The sequence below is a fragment of the Leucopleurus acutus genome (genome assembly GCF_964270905.1).
Source record: "Leucopleurus acutus genome assembly, chromosome: 7".
In the NCBI taxonomy this organism is placed as follows: Eukaryota; Metazoa; Chordata; class Mammalia; order Artiodactyla; family Delphinidae; genus Leucopleurus; species Leucopleurus acutus.
Window position 1 is genome coordinate 8,723,820 of NC_139150.1, and position 21,447 is coordinate 8,745,266.

General features: G+C 49.8%; 1 protein-coding gene across 1 annotated transcript in view; it reads right to left on the reverse strand.

Annotated features, from left to right (window-relative positions):
- Positions 1-20,180, reverse strand: part of RALGPS1 (Ral GEF with PH domain and SH3 binding motif 1) — a gene marked incomplete at its 3' end in the record, with an annotated part of 264,029 nt that extends 243,849 nt beyond the window's left edge. Inside the window, exon 1 of the mRNA XM_082842036.1 lies at positions 20,116-20,180. The remainder of the gene's footprint in view (positions 1-20,115) is intronic.
- Between the last annotated feature and the right edge of the window lie 1,267 nt (positions 20,181-21,447).

Consider the following 21,447-nt stretch of genomic DNA (forward strand, 5'->3'; position numbering starts at 1 on the left):
TCAGTAAATTTAAGAAAATTGAAATCATATCAAGCATCTTTTCTGACCACAACACTATGAGATTAGAAATGAATTACAAGGGGAAAAAACGTAAAAAACACAAACACATGGAGGCTAAACAATACGTTACTGAAGAACCAAGAGATCACTGAAGAAATCAAAGAGAAAATCAAAAAATACCTAGAGACAAATGACAATGAAAACACGACGATCCAAAACCTATGGGATGCAGCAAAAGCAGTTCTAAGAGGGAAATTTATAGCTATACAAGCCTACCTCAAGAAACAAGAAAAATCTCAAATAAACAATCTAACCTTACACCTAAAGGAACTAGAGAAAGAAGAACAAACAAAACACAAAGTTAGCAGAAGGAAAGAAATCATAAGGATCAGAGCAGAAATAAATGAAATAGAAACAAAGAAAACAATAGCAAAGATCAATAAAACTAAAAGCTGGTTCTTTGAGAAGATAAACAAAATTGATAAACCATTAGCCAGACTCATCAAGAAAAAGAGGGAGAGGACGCAAATCAAAATTAGAAATGAAAAGGGAGAAGTTGCAACAGACACCACAGAAATACAAAGCATCCTAAGAGACTACTACAAGCAACTCTATGCCAATAAAATGGACAACCTGGAAGAAATGGACAAATTCTTAGAAAGGTATAACCTTCCAAGACTGAACCAGGAAGAAACAGAAAATATGAACAGACCAATCACAAGTAATGAAATTGTAACTGTGATTAAAAATCTTCCAACAAACAAAAGCCCAGGACCAGATGGCTTCACAGGTGAATTCTATCAAATATTTAGAGAAGAGCTAACACCCATCCTTCTCAAACTCTTCCAAAAAATTGCGGAGGAAGGAACACTCCCAAACTCATTCTATGAGGCCACCATCACCCTGACACCAAAACCAGACAAAGATACTACAAAAAAAGAAAGTTACAGACCAATATCACTGAGGAATATAGATGCAAAGATCCTCAGCAAAACACTAGCAAACAGAATCCAACAACACATTAAAAGAAGAAAAAAAGAGAGATGGGCCTGAGGGGAGAGGAACCAGCCTCTGAAATAGAAGCGACACCTCCTAGGAATCAAGTGGATGGGACCCTCCAACAGAAACCTCCAAGTAAGCCCAGAGACTTCCAAGTGGGGAATCTAGAAACGGAAGAGTCCAAAGGCAGCTGAGGGAATCAGGATGCCAGGGCTGTCTCAGACCAGACAAACCAGCTCCCATGGACTGGGGTTGGGGCCGACTCAGCCAGGCTGTGTTGATGGATGGAAGCTGCTCATCCATCTGAACAAAGTGACTCGATCCTAGCCTGATGGAGTCACCATGGGGAGACAGAGTGGCACACAGCCAGCCAACCCTCTTGGGGTGGGTCCAACTTGCTCCAGTTCCAGGCTGAGGTGGGCTTTGCTGCTTTCAGGGAGCGCCCAGCACTCTGCAGGGCTCCCCAAGGGGAGCCCAGACGTGGAGCCCAGTCTGCTCGGCCGGGCTCAAACCAGAGGCCGTGGCTCTCCCCACCGGCCTGGTAACCAGTCACGCAGCCCTTCAGCCTAGGGGCCATGAGTCTCAGACCCTTTTCCATGACCGTCATTTGCTCACTCCCTACTTCCCGTCTGCAGGACGTCGCCAACTTGGCCCATCTCTCCAGCGACCTCGGGTGGTGCACTCGGGGCCCCCACCCCACGCGCACACGGCGTGAACAGGGAATGCTGATGCTGAGTGAGGCACTGGGCTAAGCACAACATTTTTAGCTCACTTGATCTTCACAACAACCCTGTGAGGCAGAAGCTATTCTCATTCCTGGGAAACTGAGGCCCACAGAGGTGATGTAACTTACTGCTAGTTAGGTGGCAGTACTGGGGAGTCCAAACCCTGGTCAGCAGACACCAGGGCCTGGGCCTCCTCTGAGGGCCCAGGTGAGGACTGAACGAGAAAATACATGCAAAGTGCTAGGGTCAGGTCAAACACCAAGCAAGCACTCTGTTAAGGCTATTAATTGCTATTAGTGTTAATTCTAATCCTGCAGTTTCATACATTTATACTTATTCTTTTTTCCTAAAACAAACAATTGACTTAAAACATTAAAGAAAGGACAGCATGGTGCTTTGTGAAACCACAGGCCTCCCCTACTGGGAAGGAGATTTCCAGCTGCAGGCTCCAGGCCCCCAGAGGAGTACAGGCTGAGTCCAGGGGTCCGAGCATAGGGCTCCTCCTCCATGAGGCCTGACCTGCCCCCCACTCCCCCGCACCCGGCCCACTCTGGCCCAGCCCACCTAGAGACAAAGTGACAGCCCACCCATGCTACCCATCGTGCTTCCTACTGGCGGCCTGAGCTGGAAAGACAGACCACTTGTTTCCAATGTGACTCCTGCATATCTCGTCACTGACAAAACAGCCTAATTTATGGGCAGTGACTCTCAGACAAGAGATATTTCACATGCTAAGAAATAAGAGGACCAAGCAGAATGGAACATCCTTTCCAGGGCCCAGAGGAACCCTCACCTATCCACCTGCCATCCCTGAGGCCCGGGCGAGCCCCAACTCCTCGCCAGGGACCAGACCCCCATCAAGGGGGTCAGCCCAGCCCAGGCCTCTCCCTGAGAACCCCTCCTCCACCCCACGGGAAGGCCCCTGAATATGTGGACCGTGCCTCCCAGGCCGGACTGATGGGACCAGAATGCCCACCTGCATCTCCGGGAACTCAGGACCCTACGGTGCCAGTCCCTGCTAGTCAGCTGAACTGAGCACTATGCTCTCCGGAGGGGAGGGTGGCCAGATCCTGCCCAGTGCAAGGAGAGTCCCTCTGAGTGGGGAGGCAGCAGATGTGCAGAGAGAAGCTGAAGAGGGAGCCTGTGTCTGAAAGAAAAGGTTCCAACCCCCCGGGGCTCTGTAATAAATGCCTCTTTTTCAGTGTCAATCGTTGGAGTAGATCTCCAAAAGACCTTGACCAAGGCTATTTCCTAAATACCAAGTTCATGCCAAGCCACCATAACCCGACCCTAAAAACACAGGGGGTTCATCCTCACGGGGGAAGACGTGCACCATCCTTTCACCTGTCCATCCAAGCATTCATTGAGCTCCTACTTTGTGCAGACTTTGTTCTAGACAGGAGTTCCTACCATTTTTGTACCTTGGACCCTTTTGGCCATCTGGTGAAGCCCATGGGCCCCTTCTCACAGAAATGTTTTTTTGGTTTATTTTTTGGGGGGTTTTTTGGGGGTTTTTTTGTTTTTTGCGGTACGCAGGCCTCTCACCGTTGTGGCCTCTCCCGTTGTGGAGCATAGGCTCCGGACGTGCAGGCTCAACGGCCATGGCTCATGGGCCCAGCCGCTCCGCGGCATGTGGGATCCTCCCGGACCGGGGCACAAACCCGTGTCTCCTGCATCAGCAGCCAGACTCTCAACCACTGTGCCACCAGGGAAGCCCATCACAGAAATGTTTTTAAATGAATAAAATAAAATTATACAGCAAACCAATTACACAGGACTACTCAGGAAGCCAACTGTATTAAAATTCAGTTATAAAATTATTTTCTAAGTAATTTATAATATACCACCTGCCGATGCAGGGGACACGGGTTCGTGCCCTGGTCTGCGAAGATCCCACATGCCGCGGAGCAGCTGGGCCCGTGAGCCATGGCCGCTGAGCCTGCGCGTCCGGAGCCTGTGCTCCGCAACGGGAGAGGCCACAACAGTGAAAGGCCCGTGTACCGCAAAGTAATTTATAATATAGTAATATATGTATTTCTTCAGGTAAGGGAATATATATATATGTAATTGCATTAAATAGCAAGATCTATTGGTGGGTCTAATAACTACCATAATTTCAAAGTAGTCAAGAACATAAATTTTCTGAGATGCATGCCCACAATTATTATGTGATATGGAGGTAGCTGTGACTTTTATTGGTGACAAAGTTCCAGGTACTGTAAATATTACTATAATTTATTGTCTACATTAGCAACTGAGGAAGATGCCAAATTTCAGTTATAAGTTAGTGAAAATAAAGATTTCATTTTTTTCCCATCCAAATGCAGGGAAGGCTGGTCAAGGACCCTGTTCCAGGCACAGGGGACACAAAGCAAACAGACCCTGCCCCTAGAGAACTCACATTCCAGCGCAGGAGTCAGAAACCACATGTGAACTCAGATCATGAGGGTCTTCAGGAAATAAAATAGGGTGGAAGACAGTATTTGCCAGGGTGGTCAAGGAAGGACTTTGAAGATGCAGTATTGAGCTAAAGCCCTAGGAAGAAGTCAACCATAAAAACCAGTCAGAGTGTCCTTTACAGAGGCCACAGCGAGTGCAAAGGGCCTGAGATGCCCAGGAGCTCAGCAGGTGTGTGATGGAGAGAGACGGCCACAGCTGGAGCCCAGTCAGTGGGAGGCAGTGGACAGACGGGCTGGGGCCAGAGCATAAGGGGTCTTGCAGGCCATGGTGGGGAGTTTGGGTTTTACCTGGAATGCCTGGGAATGGGTTCTGAGCAGGGGAGTGACATGATCTGATCTCACTGTTTCTGAAGATCACAGTGGCTATTGTGCAGAGAACTCCATGGGAGGCCAAAGATGGGAGCAGCAAAGCCAGCTGGGTGTAAGAGATGCTGACAGCTCGGACTGCTGGCCATGGGGAAAAGAGATGGATTTGGGAGGGGTTCTGGAGGTGAAACAGACAAGACTTGCTGATGGACTGCATGTGACAGGAGAGGAAAAGAGAGGAACTGAGGATAAATGACTCCTACCTTTAGGGCCATTACGAATGGGTAACTGCTCAGCAGTTCATTCATTCATTGGCTCAACACCCATCCACTGAGACCTGGAGGACCAGTTCTGAGGACCAGAGTCAAAGATGACACAGCCCTGCCCTCCAGGGTCCAGCAGTGTAGCAGGGGGGAGAAAATCCCATAGGTAGATACTCACAGGATACGTGGTGTAACAGATCACAGGTTCACCTTGGGCGTCAAAGAAGACATCACTAAGAGCTGTGGATCTGGTCTTAAAAGGGCAAATGTGAGTGTTTCTAGGCAAGCGGTGGGTGGGCCACAGGCACTTTGAGCATGAGCAGAAGCCCAGAGGTGTGAAAGCACACCCCAGATGCCCGTGTGCCAGGAGAACAGGGAATAGGTTCCCCTCCTCACCTGACCCCAGTCCCTGCCCATCCTAGACTAACAGGGGTGCTAATAAGCAGGCAGGGCTCCCCACGGAGCCAGCTTTAACAGATGGCCCCGACACTACAGCCACAGGAACGGCATCTTGCCTCATGGTCACTCCCTCAATCCTTCAGTAAACTTGGTGACCCTTTTCCCAAGCCCTGCTCTGTGCAGAGGACTCAGGCCAGCCGTCGAGGAGCTCACACACAGTCTGATTACTGCTGTCATCACAACAATCTATTAGACACTTACTCTGTTTAAGGCTCTGGTTAAGGATTTATATGCATCAAAAAAAAAAACTTCCCTGGGGACTCAGTGGTTAAGAGTGTGCCTGCCAATGCACGGGACACAGATTTGATCCCAGGTCTGGCAAGATCCCACATGCCGTGGAGCAACTAAGCCCGTGTGCCACAACTACTGAGCCTGAGCTCTAGAGCCCACGAGCCACAACTACTGAGCCCGTGTGCCACAACTACTGAAGCCCGCGCGCCTAGAGCCCGTGCTCCACAACAAGAGAAGCCACCGCAATGAGAAGCCCACGCACCGCAACAAAGAGTAGCCCCCGCTCGCCACAACTAGAGAAAGCCCGCGTGCAACAACGAAGACCCAACGCAGCCAAAAATTAATAAATTTATTTTTTTTAATTATTTTAAAAAACCATTTTACAGATGAGAAAGCTGAGGCTCAGAGAGAGAAACTACACTGTAACTCGGGGATCCGTTTTTCACACACCTGCCTGCCCGTACCCCCTGCTGGACAGGGAGGCAGTCCGGCACCAAGGGAAGAGTACCAGCTTGTTAAGTTCGGCCAAAAACCCTGTCTTCCCACCCTCCCTCACCTCTTACACACACACACACGCACACACTCTCATACTAATGCCTCCTGCAGGAGGAAAAGATTCTCATGATGTAACTTTGCAAGAACGTGGAGTTGTATCAGAACCACAGCACCACCCCATGTCTCTGGTTTCTGTGTGACAGACTCCAGTCTCGTGTGTGGGCTCCTGAAGAGGGGAAGGAAAGTCCCATATGTGATGTTGGTTTCCTTCCAGACTTTGAGAATTCTCCTTCAATGTTGCAGGTTCAGGAAACCAAGGAAATAGCAGGAGACAGTCTGGTGCAGACCACTGTGGAGAAGGCAGAAAAACCACTTTTTCCTAAGCTTGTGGAGGTTGTTTCAAAGAAAATACACACATCCAGGAATGTTCAAGTACAAGAGAGTGATGTCTTCCAAATGTTTCAGACCAGCACAGAGACGGCCCCGAGCCCATGTCCGAGCCCGCCTCCTCGCGTGGCCATGCTGCTCTCCACAGGCTCGGGCACGGCTGCTCCACCTTCTGCGTCTGAACAGAAGATGAAGAGACAGAACCAAAGAGGGTTTCTACCCACAACCAGTTGTTCACTCCACGTCAGGAACAGTAAGTGTATGTGTTCTCTCTCCCTCTCTCTCTGGACGGCCACAGTGTGCCCGTTTTGTATTACCAAAAGGCCTCCCCCAGGGTCACGGTCACCCTGAAGCTGGACCACCTGCCAGGCACCCAGGAAAGGTCCCCTCGTGCGGGCTGGCAGCGGCGCTCTCACTATACCCCCTCCCGACCCTCTCCAAACTGGCCAAGCCTCCTCCTGGCAAGCAGCAGCACCTGGCGGCTTTCAAAGCGAGGCCCCGGCCACGTGAGCACATGAGACTTGAGATGCCATCCCTTGGCGCCGTGTTCGCCACGCCCTCCCCCGCCCCTTTCAAGCCACCCACCAGATGCTCGACATCCAACATCTCCCCTCCTCACTGAGGGCCAGATAATGAGCTGAGTGGGCTAGACGGCTGAGGAGGCACCACTGTGTCCAAATGCCCCCCTGGCTGAGCCCCCCCGGGGGAGAGAAAGCAGCAGTGTTCGGGGAAGAGGGCTGGCTGTGGAGTCTGAGGGTCTGCAGATAGACAAAAACGAGAGAAAACTTGTGAAACTGAGCAAACCTGGAGAAAAGGACAAGGAAGGGCGTCTTCCTGGAGAAGTGAAGCACCTACGTGCATGGAGCTGACGTAGGGCCAGCACAGACAAGCAGCCACCCGCGAATTCACGGGACAGCGCTGACCGGGTGCCCCCCACGCCCCCACACACTGTGCGCTGAGGCCGGGGAGGCAGAAACCAGCGGCCCATCCGTCCTCAGAAAGTCCAGCCTAGCGATGCCTACTCAGGCCTGCTCTTCTCAAGTAGGAGGGCTTCCAGAATCCTTTACATAAGAGTAATACCTTTAAAAAGGTATAAAATAAACAAGGGAAGTCCCCACAATCCCTTGTCCCTGTCCCCAAGGTTACACGTTCACACAGGGTAGGGCAGCATCCGTGCACACAGCCACACACAAATAGATACACAGACAGACACAAGTGTGTGCGTGTATATATGCAGGCACAGCCCGTGGTTCAACACCTCCCACCCCCCAGAGGTTGACAAGCTACAACCACAGGCCTGGCAGGAGCTAAGAATAGGACAGTTACAGCAGAGCAAGTTCTCAGGCAGGAGAAGGAGCTGGGTACCTCTGCGGCTTAGAAAACAGATAAGCCAGGATTTGAATTCTCACCCATCACTGACCTTGTGCCCTGGGCAAGTTGCTTGACCTGGCCAAGCCTCACTTTCCTCATCTGTAAAATGGGGAACACTGCAGTAGCGACCTCAAAGATGGCTGAAGGGATTCACAGGATGGTGCACATTAAAGGCGGCCGGCATGGTACATCATTAATGACAGCTATTATTTGTGTTGACACCCGTCACCACCACTTTCACCCTCCCTGGGGCAGGGGTAAGCAACGGTAATGCTCTCTTAGCATGAGACCCCAAGAAATCACCTCTAAGATAAGGTAATAGGAGGAACGTGACTGAAAAATATGTATTTTTCATAAAACTATGAAAGGGTTCCCAAAAGAAAACGAATCCTCTGGTTGGCAGGATAGTTTCATTTTAGAGCCTCTTTGAAAAGGCCGGCTGGAGCTTCCCCATCCCTGCCCCATGCACATGTAATTATCCTTGAAATCAAACATTCCTCCCTTCCAAGACAAGCCTGCAGAAAACAGGGGGAAGAGAGAAACCCTCACCTGCACCCACTAGCTGGTGAGTAAGACCTGCGTTTTCCACAGGGAGTGGAGGCAGGTTTTAGGAAAATGGGAAACCTAGGGATACGTGTGGGGGAGGACTCAAAGAGAGCTTCGGGAAATCGGGGTAAAAGAGAGAGTGAGAAAATGAGGGTGGCCTGCCTGGGACGTCCCAGACACCCAAGACAGCCTGGGAGCATCCTGATTGGCACGCTTCCATTCTGGAAGCCTGGCAGTGACACTTCCCTTTCTGCACATTAGGGATCGTGAAAGGCAGACCAGGGACCCAGCGCCCCACTCCCTCTCCCCGACTCCGCACAGCCCTCCTCAGCCACCCACTTAATCTTAATTACCGTCCAGGGGACATTTGCTCTGGGGAAAGGCAGGCAGTGTCACCTGCAACTGGAAGAGCGGGGGTGCCTGTGTCCTCATGGGCAGCCACCGGCAGGGATAAGCCCTCTCTGGGGGACACACCACGTCTCACCACCTCCAAACTGACCCGAGCCTCTGCACAGCAGGACGGCCTCCTAAACAGTGTCCCTGCCACACCCCTGCCTCCTCATGGTTTATTCTCAACACAAACAGAGTGATCCTTTGAAAACATAAACCAAAAACTTGCAGGACGTACAGAAAGAGTGGATTTTCCTGTATGCAGAGCATACATACCCAGCTGGAGGAAAACAGGCTGCATCCCAGATCTTCCTCCAGAAGGAAGCTGGAGAAATACCCTGATGGATAACAGAAGACGACTCCGCCTGAGTAGTGACCTTATTATACAGAAGCCGGCAGCGGGAAGAGGAGAAAGTATTCAGCCAGTGGCCTGAGACACCGCAGAACCCTTCAGGGTGGAGCTGGGGACAGCCCTGGGATCTGGCAGCAAGCGTGCCGTGGGCACCTAGGACGGTACCTGGGGGCCCGGCAAAGTCTCTCAGATGAGGCGCTTTGACTCTACACGTAGGTGAAGCAGAAGCACAAAAGCCAGGCCATGAATTTCATCCAGCAAGGACCTGGTGTGATCCTCTGGGCAGACTGGGGAGTGTCACAGGAGGACACTGATGAGACTCAACAACTAGATGCAGGGAGGGATCCTGGGCTGAACCCTGGAGCAGGGGAACTGGTGACATCTGGAAAAGGCTGCTAGCTTAGTTCATAGTGTCATACCTAAACTAACTCACCCAGGTTAATTTGATAACCATACTGTGGTTACGTGAGTCAACAGGGAAGCTGGGTGAATGGTATGTGTAAATGCTATGCGCGGTTTGGCAAATTTCTGTGAGTCTAAAGTTATTTCAAAATAAAAAGTTAAATTTAAAAAGGGGGGCTTCCCTGGTGGCGCAGTGGTTGAGAGTCTGCCTGCCAGTGCAGGGGACACGGGTTCGGGCCCTGGTTTGGGGGGATCCCACATGCCGCGGAGCGGCTGGGCCCGTGAGCCACAATTGCTGAGCCTGCGTGTCTGGAGCCTGTGCTCCGCAACAGGAGAGGCCGCGATAGTGAGAGGCCCGCGCACCGTGATGAAGAGTGGCCCCCACTTGCCACAACTGGAGAAGGCCCTCGCACAGAAACGAAGACCCAACACAGCTATAAATAAATAAAATTTAAAAAAAAAAAATTTAAAAAGGGATCCTACACCCTCACAACCCCTCAATACACACACACAAGCTCCACCACCAGGCCTGATGCCTGGGACTCACCATTTCCCGCACAAACCCCGATTCGAGGGTTGTGCTCTGGGGTGTTGAGGTTCGGGCATTTTACGCCTATTATGTGTGGGCCAAACACACACCATCTACAGTAGACAGAGGATCGGACGGAAGGCAGTTTCCTATAAGGAGCAAAGGGTCCCTCCCTCCCTCCTAGTCCCTGCCAAGGGCAGAGGAAGTACTGGTGTGACTGGTGGCGGCCCAGGTCATTGCCTGGACCACATCCGTCAGGAGCATCACCAGGTGTCACAGGTGACACGCCTGTTCAGGGCCCCCTCCTCTCCCCACTGCTGCTCTGAGACCCACAGGGTGGACAAGGCCCCTGCTTGGGCTCAGCCGGCTCTGACTCCCACCTGCACCCGAGTGTGCGCCTGGCATGCACGGCCCTGGGCACTGTCGCTGCCAGAGGAAGGCAAGGACCCACAATACGGAGCAAGCGCGGGGGCGGGGGCGGCCCCAGTGGGCTAGGAGGCCATCACTTGCTTCAACCAGTGTTGACCAGAGAGCCCTGGAGTGGGTGACAGGCACGGGCCGGCTCATAGCGAGGGTCCTTTATCCTCCTCTGCTGCTGCCCCTCCTGTGACCAGGAGCTACAGAAACCTCGAGGTGAAGAGGAGGTTGGACAGGACACCCACACTCTTGGGCCTTCCTGACAAGTACCACTGAGTCCTGACCCACCGTGTACAGCCTGGCCCTTCCCACCAAATTAGGAAGGACGCTGTCTCTAGAGAGTAAGGCAGGGTGGGCAAGGCCGGGCTGCAGAAGGGGAGCAGAAGCAGCGGCAGCAAGCAGGACAAAGCCGACGAGGAGCAGAGGGCGTGCCCCGCGGGGGGAGCCGGGTGAGTGTGGGTTTAAGGGAAACACCCACCGAGTTGTAGGCTGTGTCCCAGTGCCATCCCACATTCCGTGGCGAATACGGCAGCGCGAGGGGTGGGAGGGTGCCAAAGGCCGCGTAGAACACGACATCTTCACATCAAACTATATGAATAGATTTTGGTTTCAAGACAATGAACTAGGTCGACACATGTGCTTTCCCCTCTTCTAATCGTGTTGAAATGAAAAATAAGAAGACTGAGAACTCTGTTGCAATGTTGAAGTACAGGGAATGATGACAACAACAAACCAAAAATTAAGAATTCCTAGAAGATGTGAAGCAGATGGAATCGGATAGAGAAGAAAGCTCTGAGTGTTAGACATCTGGCCATAAAGTCAACTGTTTCCTCTATCCAAACAACAGCCAGCTAGAAAACGTAAGGGCCTACTAAGTGAAGAAAAAAATGCACAGAAGTAAACTGTAAAAGAAATGTACAAAAATCATTTGAAGCAAATTATTAAACTTTACTTATAGACAAAAAAAAGAAGACAAATCAAAGGAGAGACATTTCACTCCTTCTGAATACGGAGATGATATTGTAAAGACATCAGTTCTCCCCAACTGATCTGTAAATAAAATGCAAATTCATTCTAAATCCTAAGAGGATTCATTTCGGAATTCAACAGGTTGATTTAAAACTTTGTCTGGAAGAGTAATTAAAAATAGCTAAGAAGTTTTCAAAAAAGAAGTGTAATGAGATGGCACCTGTCCTTTCAGGAAGCCGCAGTTGATGATAAGTGGTCAGCAGGACAGAACACAGTCCAGAAAAATAGGATCAAGTATAGCTGAGAATTAATATCTGATCAAGATGGCATTTCAAACGGTGGGAAGAATGGATTATTCAATAAATGTTGATGAAACAATTTTCTATTCACTTGAGGGGGGGATTTATTTTAAATTTTACCCAGTATCATTTGTAAGAATAAATCTTTGATAAAGATTTAACCAAACCAAAAAATTGCCATAAAAATACCAAAGGAGGGACTTGCCTGGTGGACCAGTGGTTAAGAATCCACCTTCCAACGCAGGGGACGTGGGTTTGATCCCTGGTCAGGGAACTAAGATCCCACATGCCGCAGGGCAACTAAGCCTGCACACCGCAACTAGAAAGCCCACATGCCTCAGCGAAGAGCCCATGCACTACAACGAAAGATCCCACATGCCCCAACGAAGATCCCACGTGCCACAACTAAGACCCGACGCAGCCAAATAAATAAATTTTTTAAAAAAAATAAATAAAGCTCTAAGAAAAAAAACAAACAAAGGAAACACAAGTCATTATTCTTTTTTATTGTCCCAGGGTGAAGTCCTCTCTAGGGTGATACAAAAGCTAGAAAACAAAGGAAACTATTGGCAGATTTAACTATGTGAAAAATTAAAACTTCTGTATAGGAAAAGACATCATGAAAGAAGTGAAAGTCAGTCAGTAAACAGGACAGGGTTCTGAAATGCCACATGAGATGATGAAGTTTTCTTAATACAGAAAGAAGGCCCCCAGGAGTTCTGGCTCACTCTCTGCAGAGTGGCCTTGGGCAGGTAGATCAGTATTTACAGACAGAGAAAGATGTCCACAGATTCAGGACATATTCACTCTTATTCATTTGTTCATTCATTCAACAAAAAGTTACCGGAAGTCTAGTATGTGTCAGGTACTACTCTAGGTGCTGGGCATAAAGCAGTGACGAAAAAGCCAGAAATCCCCCAGTACATTCTAGTGGGGGAAACAGACAATAAATAAAGCATTTGGTAAAATATATGGTCTATAAGCTGGTGATAAAAGAGAAAAAAGTAAAGCAGAGAAAGGGTATAGGCAGAGTGGGGAGGGGGAGGGGTTACAATTTTAAATGGGGGCAGTGGTCTGAGAAGTGCTCACTGAGAAAACGACACTGGACATGTTTTGAAATATTTGTGTATACATGTGAACACTCACAAAAGTCTAGAAGGATATGTACTCAAGTCTTAATGTCAATGCTTCTTACAGGTGCCATTGTACGGCACTTTTACATTCTACTTTTTGTACACTTCAGTATTGTTTGATTTCTTTTAAAATAACTATGGAACACTTACTGTGAGCAACACAGCATTTGGAGGGAAAACTGAAAGTGAATTTCCAGAGACAAGCACTTGAGGGATGCTCCCACCGGCAGGGATCAGACGTAGGATGTTGGAGTCGGATGTCTGGTGCTCTGGCGCCACCTGGTGGCCATCTCCTAAATGATCAATCTCATTTCCAATCCCCTCAAGGTAGCAATAAAAAAGCGGCAAGACACACAACAACTGTATAAAAACCTATCTGCCCTGTGGACAGGGACTAGAGAGGAAATGCGCAACAGTTTGATTTGTTGGGGTAGCATGGTCATGGTGGGATTTATTTAGCTTGGATCTCCAATCACAGTTCTATGATGACATTTCATTCCTTTGTGTTAACTGCAACGGAGCAGTTCTACGGGGCAGCTGAAGGTACTCACAGAAATGGAGTGAGAGGCGGGGTGGGCAACACAGAGCCATAACCCAGGCCATCTGCACGTGTGTCCCCAAGAAGTTTGGGGGTTCAGAGTGACAGGACCTCAGGTCACACAGTGGTTGGAGGTGGAGGGGTCTTCCCCAATGGGAGTGCCTGGAGGACGAGGTCCCAGGAGTCTGGCTGGGAGGGGCAGCCATATCCGGGCCCTCAAACGATTAACCGCTAACTGAGCACGTGCACAGACCACCAAACTGGAGCCTCCTCGCCAAAGTCCAGAGGAAACAGACATCCCACGGGTGATGAGGAAGTGACGTTGATCTCAGCGAGGACTCTGCCTGGAATAGTCTTCCCCTCTCCCCCATCCTTTGGCCCCTCTTCTGTGTGCCCTCACTCAGCCCACTGTAGCACCTGTCACTCTGACAAGAAAGTGCTCTTGCCGGGCATGTCCCTGCTAGATCTGGAAGGCGAGAGTCACACCTACTCATCCACCCTCGGAGAGCTCCGGGTTTGAGTCCTATGTGACAGCAGGCAAGTGCCCCTCTAAGCTTGAGTTTCTGCGTGGAGATACAGGACTGTCCTCCCCTCGTGTGGTTATGGCAAGGACAACTAATAGCACCAGCTGGCACTCGGGAGTGGTGATGGGCACCAGGCGGCTGTCTAAGCGTTTTATTTGCATTAAGTTCCTGAACTGAGGCCACCTCTGTGGAGTGTTGATCACAGCGCCTGGCATGGGGTAAGTGCTCAAGTATTATTTTATTCCCAGTTCCCAACACAGTACCCAGCACTCTGCTGTGTTCTCAGTAAAAATGAATGAACCACTTCCCCAGCCTACTACAGGAAGGGGCAAGTTCAGGGCAAGACGGCGATGCTTAAGCGGCCCATCAGCACCCCCAGGCACATGGACTGCACAAAGGGACTTCAAGGAGAGCACCCCTGCAGGACTGGGGAGGGGGGTATGCAGGGAGAAGTGATGCAAACTCCTGGGGTGGGGGCAGGGGAAGCAGCAACGCTCTGGACTCAGGTTCAGCTCAGGTAGAAGCTGCCACCCAGGAGGGGCCTCAGTGAAAAGTGGGTGGGACTTGCCTTGCCTTAACATAAATCCCTCCAGCCCTGATCCCAGGTGGTCAAGGCCGTGGTCCTCGCAGTAGAGGGTCGGTAGGCAAGGTCACTGAGGGAAGCTGGTGTAAGGCAAGGAAGGGGGCTGAGAGGTACCCAACCCACTGAGAGTCACAGGCACTACCCTGGGGAGGGGGCGGTGCATCCCTCTGCAGGCCCCTCCCCAACCCAGCCGCTTGGAAGTGGCTTCCAGCCAAGGAAGGAGAGACTTGCAGACTACAACAGGTGCCAGAAGGGCGCTAGAGCAGCTGGTGGCCACGCCCACTGTACTGTCCCCCACAGCCAGGTGTGCTCAGGGGCTGGTTCTCTCCCTGGAACAATCCTCGTCCCTTCTCTCCTCCCCGCTCCTTCCTGCCCTTTTCCAGCCTCATTGTCAATGTCACTTCCTCTGGGACCCCTTCTGTGACGCCTGACTGTTGTGTCCTTCTCCTACTGGCTTTTAGAGCACTCAGACTTCTCCTTAGCACTCGTCCTATTTGTCTTGAGTTATGTTCGTCCTCCCTGGACGGTCACAGCTGTGGCCACGCTCGGCTGCCTCCCCAAGATTTCCAGCGAGAGGGTCACGCAGGCAGCATCAGGAGCGGCCCACGGCTTCTGCGGCTCACAAACCCTTTTCTGAGCAACCCCACTCCACATGCTGCCCATCTCTGACTCTGAGGTTACGATGGGGCAGAGCCTTTCTCCTGATCAGGGAGGACCACTGCTGATGCCTATTTATGTGTGGTTCAAGAATGAGATGTCAATGCTAATACAATTGACAGCCTAAACCTTCATCTTTTTTTTTTTTGGCCGTGCCACGCAGCATGCAGGACCTTAGTTCCCCGACCAGGGATCAAACCTGGGCCCCCGGCAGAGGAAGCATGGAGTCTTAACCACTGGACTGCCAGGGAATTCCCAAAACTTCGTCTTATAAAAAAGAAAACTCAAGTCTCCTTGCTTACAAACGTTTATAAAGGCAATCTCAAAAGAAACAAATGACAAAAAGGAAGGTGTAGCAATTTATCTGGGTTGTTTCTTGATATTTCATCATTCTAAATTATACTTTATCGGACTTCCTATTTAAACTACAAAAGCAACATATCTTTGTTGCTATAAGCCAAACCTAAGAGGGGTGTACAAATAAAAAGCCATGAAACCACCCTCCCCAAATGCCAACCCCCTTCCACCCACCCAAGGCAATCACAGTGGGCAGCCAGGAGTACACTCCTCCAAGCCTTTGTGCCAAGCAACATAAATACCTGTAAACAAGTGGGACTAGACCAGAACCCAAGGTCGTACCCTCAAACGCCTGGGAGGCCCAGCAGATCATGTCATGGCGAAGCTACAGGTGTAACAGAATAAGGACAGATGGGACCTGCGGCCAACTATGCCACTTAAAGCTTTCCATTTTGAACATTTGGAAAGCACTGAACTGGCCATACAAGGCATCTAAGAGAGAGACTGGACAGTGCTCCTTGGGTAGAGTAGCAGAGTTAGTAAGAGCTCAGATTATGGAGACCTGGTAACATCCTGGACCCAGTGTCTATTGGCTAGGTCACCGTTAGGAAAGTCACTTAGTCTCTGTGCTTCAAATTCCTCCTCCAAAATGAGGCAATCCAATAGTCCCTTCTTTGTAAGTTCACTGTGAGAAGCGACTAATGTAAAGCACTTGGCACTCGCCTGGCACACACTATTACTGGCCACCAGTCTGCAACCACTGCTGGAGACATTATTCTGCAATTTGTTTTTTAAACCTAACAATGTGTCATGGGCTTCCCTCATGTCAAGGTAGAGAGAGCTGGATCCTTTTTAATAACTGCCTAATACATGGCTGATGGGGGCTCCCATTCCTTCCACTTTTTTGCCACTACAAACAGTGGCGCAGAAAACAGCTTTGTACTGCTTTTTGCATTGGCACTTTATTTCTGCAGGAATTGCTGCTGGGTTGACAGATATGGATATTTAATACTCATTAAATATTTTCAATTATATTCCCCCAAAGTTAGAACAATTCATACTCCCAACAGCAATGTAAGGGAGCACTCATTTCCCCCAATCACTTGCTAACATTGGATTTTATCAATCTTTGTAACATTTTGCCACTTAAAAAGGTAAAAAAGAAAACTATTGTTTTTATTTGCATTCTGCTAGTGATGATCTTTTGAGGCAGAGATTTCCAACTTCTTTCTTTCTCCTTTTCTTCTTCAGCAAGAAAACTAGTTTTAGCTAAGCACACTCCATGCTCCCTTGCTGCTCAGTGGAGCTGCTAAGCTCCACTCGGTGAGATGTAAATGTTAGTGCTGTGTGAGACTTCTGAGAAATATCTGAAAGGGAAAGGGCACACCCTTCTTCTCCCCTTTCTCCTTCTGGCTTCTGGAATGCAGATGTGATGACTGGAGCTCAAGTAGCCATCCTGAGCCAGGTGGCAATCTGCTATGGCTGGAAGAACAGCGAGATATAGAACCTGGCGGCTCTGTGATGACTTAGATTCCACCACACCAACCTCTTTACTTTTTCATGAAATGATATAAACCCTTATATGTTTAAGCCATTGTTATTCTGGGGTTATCCACTACATGCAACAAAATCTATTCCTAACCAATACACCTTCTGATTCCCAAAAGTCAAAATTGAACCTTTATTTCTCTTTTTTGTAATACACATAAATAACAATGCCTTTATGTTTTATTTGCCCTATGTTTATTTAAGTCTCTTAAAAGTGGAACACTCATTTCCCCACTCTCCCATTCTTTCTCCCAAAGCCTTGGGTTTTACAGAGATGGTTTAGAATTTTTATTTTCAGCCTCTTATGTTTTCCAATACAGTTCTCCTCTATTTTAAAAGTTCTTAATAACACACAGTAAAAATTCTAACTCACAGTAGCTATATCCAATGAGATTAATCTCTGTGCACTAAAGGGTGCACCACAGCTCACTGCTTCCTGCACTCTCCATGTCCCCCACCCCAGAATCTCTGCTCTAACTGTCCTTTGGTTAGAGAACTTCAATGGGCGTTTTCCTCAGGCACACCTACCAGATGACATATGCTTTATGTCCTCACGCATGTGAAATGTCTTTCTTTCACAATGACCAGGAGCGACATCTCGGCTGGCTCAGCGAGGGTTGTGGCCCCCTCTCTCCAACAGTCTGGAGACCCCAGACCACCGTCTTCCGGCCTCCAGGGCTGCATATGGAAGGCCCAATGAGAGCCTAATTCTCTCTCCTTTGAAAACAGCTTGTTCTTTCTTCCTACAAAACTTTAAGATTTTTCTCTTTCTTCTTGGAGTTTAGGAATTTTATTAGAAAGTAGGTCTAAGTGTTGGGCTTTGCGTGGGATGAATGGATCCATTTAATCTGAAGAATCAAATCTGTCTTCAATTCAGTGACATTTTCTTTTATTGTTTTCCTATTACTCCTCCATCTATTCCTTTTTCTCCTTCTGGAACTCCCATGACTCCATGGCAGGTCCCTGGATAAGGTCTCCAAGGCCTTCCCTCATAGACAGTGTCTCACATTTTAATTCATTATTTCCATTTCTTTTTATTATTGTTCTGGGTTGTGAGGCATTTCTTCTACTTGACCTTCCAAACCACCAATTTCAGTTCTTAAATTGATTTTTAAATTCAAAAGCCATGTGTTTTAGTTCCAGCAAGCCTCTGGTACCCTTTAAATGCGTCCCCCTAGGAGCTCTCTCCTTGTAAAGTTCTTACACATCCTCTCCTTCCATCCTGCCTCAAAGGAACCACTGCTCCAAGTGTGAAGCCTGGCTTCCCTCCTTCTCCAGCTAAGATCCCACAAAGCCGTCATGTGTCTTTGCCTGCTGAAGGGTGCAGGTTCACACAGCCCCTGTTCATGGCAGACCGCTCGAGCTTCTGTGGCAGTGACAAGCCTGAGGCCCTGTACGACCTGACAGCCTCTGTTCAAGGGGACCCAAGTGAAATGAGGTGGCAAACTGTGATCTTCCTGCTGAGAAGTGGGGAGGAGACCCTCTGCTCTTTGGTCCCCTAGTGATGATGGGGGAGAGGCAGTCCTCTCCCAGCTTCATGGACAGGGAGCAATTCTGCCCAGATCCCCTGGGATTGGCAAGATCGGGCAGTCCCTCAGAGGGCATAGGAAGCAAGTGGGCAGCTGCAGCCCCTCTCATGGAATCCAGTTCTAAGCAGCCTCAAAAGCACAGACAGAGGAGAGGAACTGCATTTCTAGAACTAGATTGACCTAGAGTCAAATATCAACTCTGACACTTATTTGCTGTGTGATCACAGGGAAATTACTTATCTCTGAGTCTCAGTTTTCTCATATGCTCTTACCTTTAAACCAAGAGTTATTTCCAGCATCCTCCTAAGGGGAACCAATCCCTCTGATACGTAAGTTTCAGGGAACTTGCTTCTTCTAAACACTATATGAATTACTTGTATTGTAGTTAATCATGCAATATCAAGGAAGGAAGACTGGGGCCCTGGCAGGAAAGCATCAGAAACTTTACCTTCTGCCTCTTTGTGAAAATAGGTTGACAGAAGGGTAAGGCTACTAGAAGAATCTGAAAAATATTGTAATATTTCAGCTTTTAGCATTTTTGTGACTGCTCCTACCTGAATAAAATCTCCTAGGATTCTTCTAGGCAAATACTCGCTGCCTCTTCCCCTATTATCTTACGGTATCTCAAGACTTGAGGACCATGGCTGCAAAGGGGATGGATGCTGGGAGCCATGAGAGTCCATGTTGGTTCCAGTTTAGTAAAATTTATGGAGCACCTACTATGTATAAGGCATTGAGCAAGGCACTGCACAGAATACAATAATGAGCAAGACACAACCCCTGCCTTAAGAGGGCTTGAAGTCTAGTCAAGGAGCTACGGCAGGAAGTACAGGGGACATCAAAATAGCACAATGCAATGCGGATCGTGGCCAGGGCCATGAGAAGGGGTTGAAACAAGTGTCAGGACAGTTTAAAAGGAGGAGAGCTCCAGTGAGTTGGGGAGTGCAGAAAAGCATTCTTGGAAGAGGTGCCAGATGGGGTGGGCAGAATCTCAGGGAACAAGAATTGGGGGTGTGGGGGGGGAGGGAAGAGGGAGGCAGGGGGTTGGCAAGTAGATTATAGAGTCTCTTGAAGACGATGATCAAGTCTTATTCCTTGAATCTTATAAGATTCCTTGTATCTTCATATTCCTTCACCCATCCTCCCAGGGCCAAGCGTAACTCACACAATGAGCCGGCCCTCTCTGATGAAGGGTCTGAAGCAAGGACAGCCAAAAGTGAGGAGGGGAGCTGAACTGAGAGAGGGGAGGGGCTTGTGGGGAGGTACAAGGACCTGACTGAGCTTGAGAGAAATGAGGTCGCCCAAGTCACCCCAACTGCTAGGAGGCCGATACAGAATGTTTGTCTTCTGAGCAACAGGAGCAAAAGGATGACAGCAAAACAGGGTGGCAACAAGTGGTCTTGCACGAGGAGGAGGCAGAGAGAGAAAGAAAGGAAAAAACCCTGATACGAGAACCAGTGGTGAAAACCCCACAGCTTAATTCATCTGGCGAGAGGAAGCCCCTAAAACACCCTGTGCGTGTGGCTCACTGAGGATGCCTGATGTCCCGAAAGCCCCTGCCCTCCTCGACCCTGCAGACTTGCTGACAGCAGGTTCCTCTGACTGCAACAGGACCCGGCTCACCCGTACCAGCTGCACCTCTGGGTGCCACAGCCTGGCTCTCTGCTCAAGAGGGCACAGGTCACTAGGGTCAGTGAACCCACTTACCAGGAACACATGTTGGGCTTCATAATCCCAGGCCAATAGGATAAACCATCCCAGCACGTCTCTTTCCAAACAGTAGCCGCTGTGAAAAGTAGGGGGGATAATTCCATTTACATGATGTTCCAGACGGTAAGACTTGTTTCTCAAGGCTCAGCAAGGTCAGACCAACTATAGTGCTAGAAGATCTGATTTGAATCTGTTCTTTGAAATGTCAAAAACCTTCCCCATAGATCAATATGTGATATCATTAGCCTATCAGGTAGCAGAGCCTGTCCTAAAATCACCGGAATTAACTTCAACTTCTTTGGTCACTATTCTCCTTTCCCACCATGCTTTGGATACACGCTGTGGTAAGCATGGGAGGGTCTGCCTGGGGACCCCTGCCTCAGAGTGCATGCCAGGGAGGCAATGCCCAGCCCGCCCAGCACGGGGGCAGCCTCTCAGCCGCCCAATGGCACAGACAAGCATCCTGCACCCAGTGCCTGCAGAGGGCCCCGGGGCTGGTTTGTTTTCCTTTCTCCAAAGCGCCCCCTCCCTCCGCCCCCCACAGCCAGGTGGGCGGCTTCATGACCTCCTTCACTGCGGAAAGTTGCCTCCGGCTCCTTCGGGTCTTTTCTTTAACCTAAATGTTTCCGCGTCTTCTCCTGACCCCCCACTCCCACCTCTGAGGAAGAGGCGTCCACCAGAGACCCAGGGCCGGCACCCCCCTCGCACCTCAGTCTCCTCCACTCTCTCGGCCTGAGAACGTCCGCAGTTCTCCCAGTCTTCCAAAGAGCTTCGGCCCTTGAACTCCAGGCTGCTTCCTCCCCACCACCCACGGCAACACCCCTCCCGACTTCGGGTCAGCAGGACCGCCTAACAGCTGAGGCTCAGGCTAGTGGCCGAGCTCTCGGTAGCCTCCAACACGGCTCACCAGTCCCTCTTTCTGGAAACTCATCAGCAGCCTCAAACAATGACCTCGTGCTTCTCCTCCTCCTGTCTCCTCAGCCTCTCTGGCCACCTCTGCTGCCTCCTTTCTTCTGCTCACCCGCTTCCAGAGCTGCCTCGCAGCCCCTCCCCACAGGAACCCAAGGCGCTAAGAGGCCAGGCCCTGCCTCCCTCTCCACCCTCCCCTGGCGCACACTTCGCACTCCAGCAGCAAGAAACCAACCCAAACACAGGCCGCCGACCGAACCGACTGAGGCCCTCACTTGCCACCTGCTTCCCGCAGCCAGGCCCAGCTCGTGCTGCCCCCTTTTGTTGCGACCTTGAGTCACAGCTCATCAAACCTTGAGTCACAGCTCATCAAACTTTCAGATCCTTCACTCCCAACAGCTGAAAAAACATTAAGCAAGC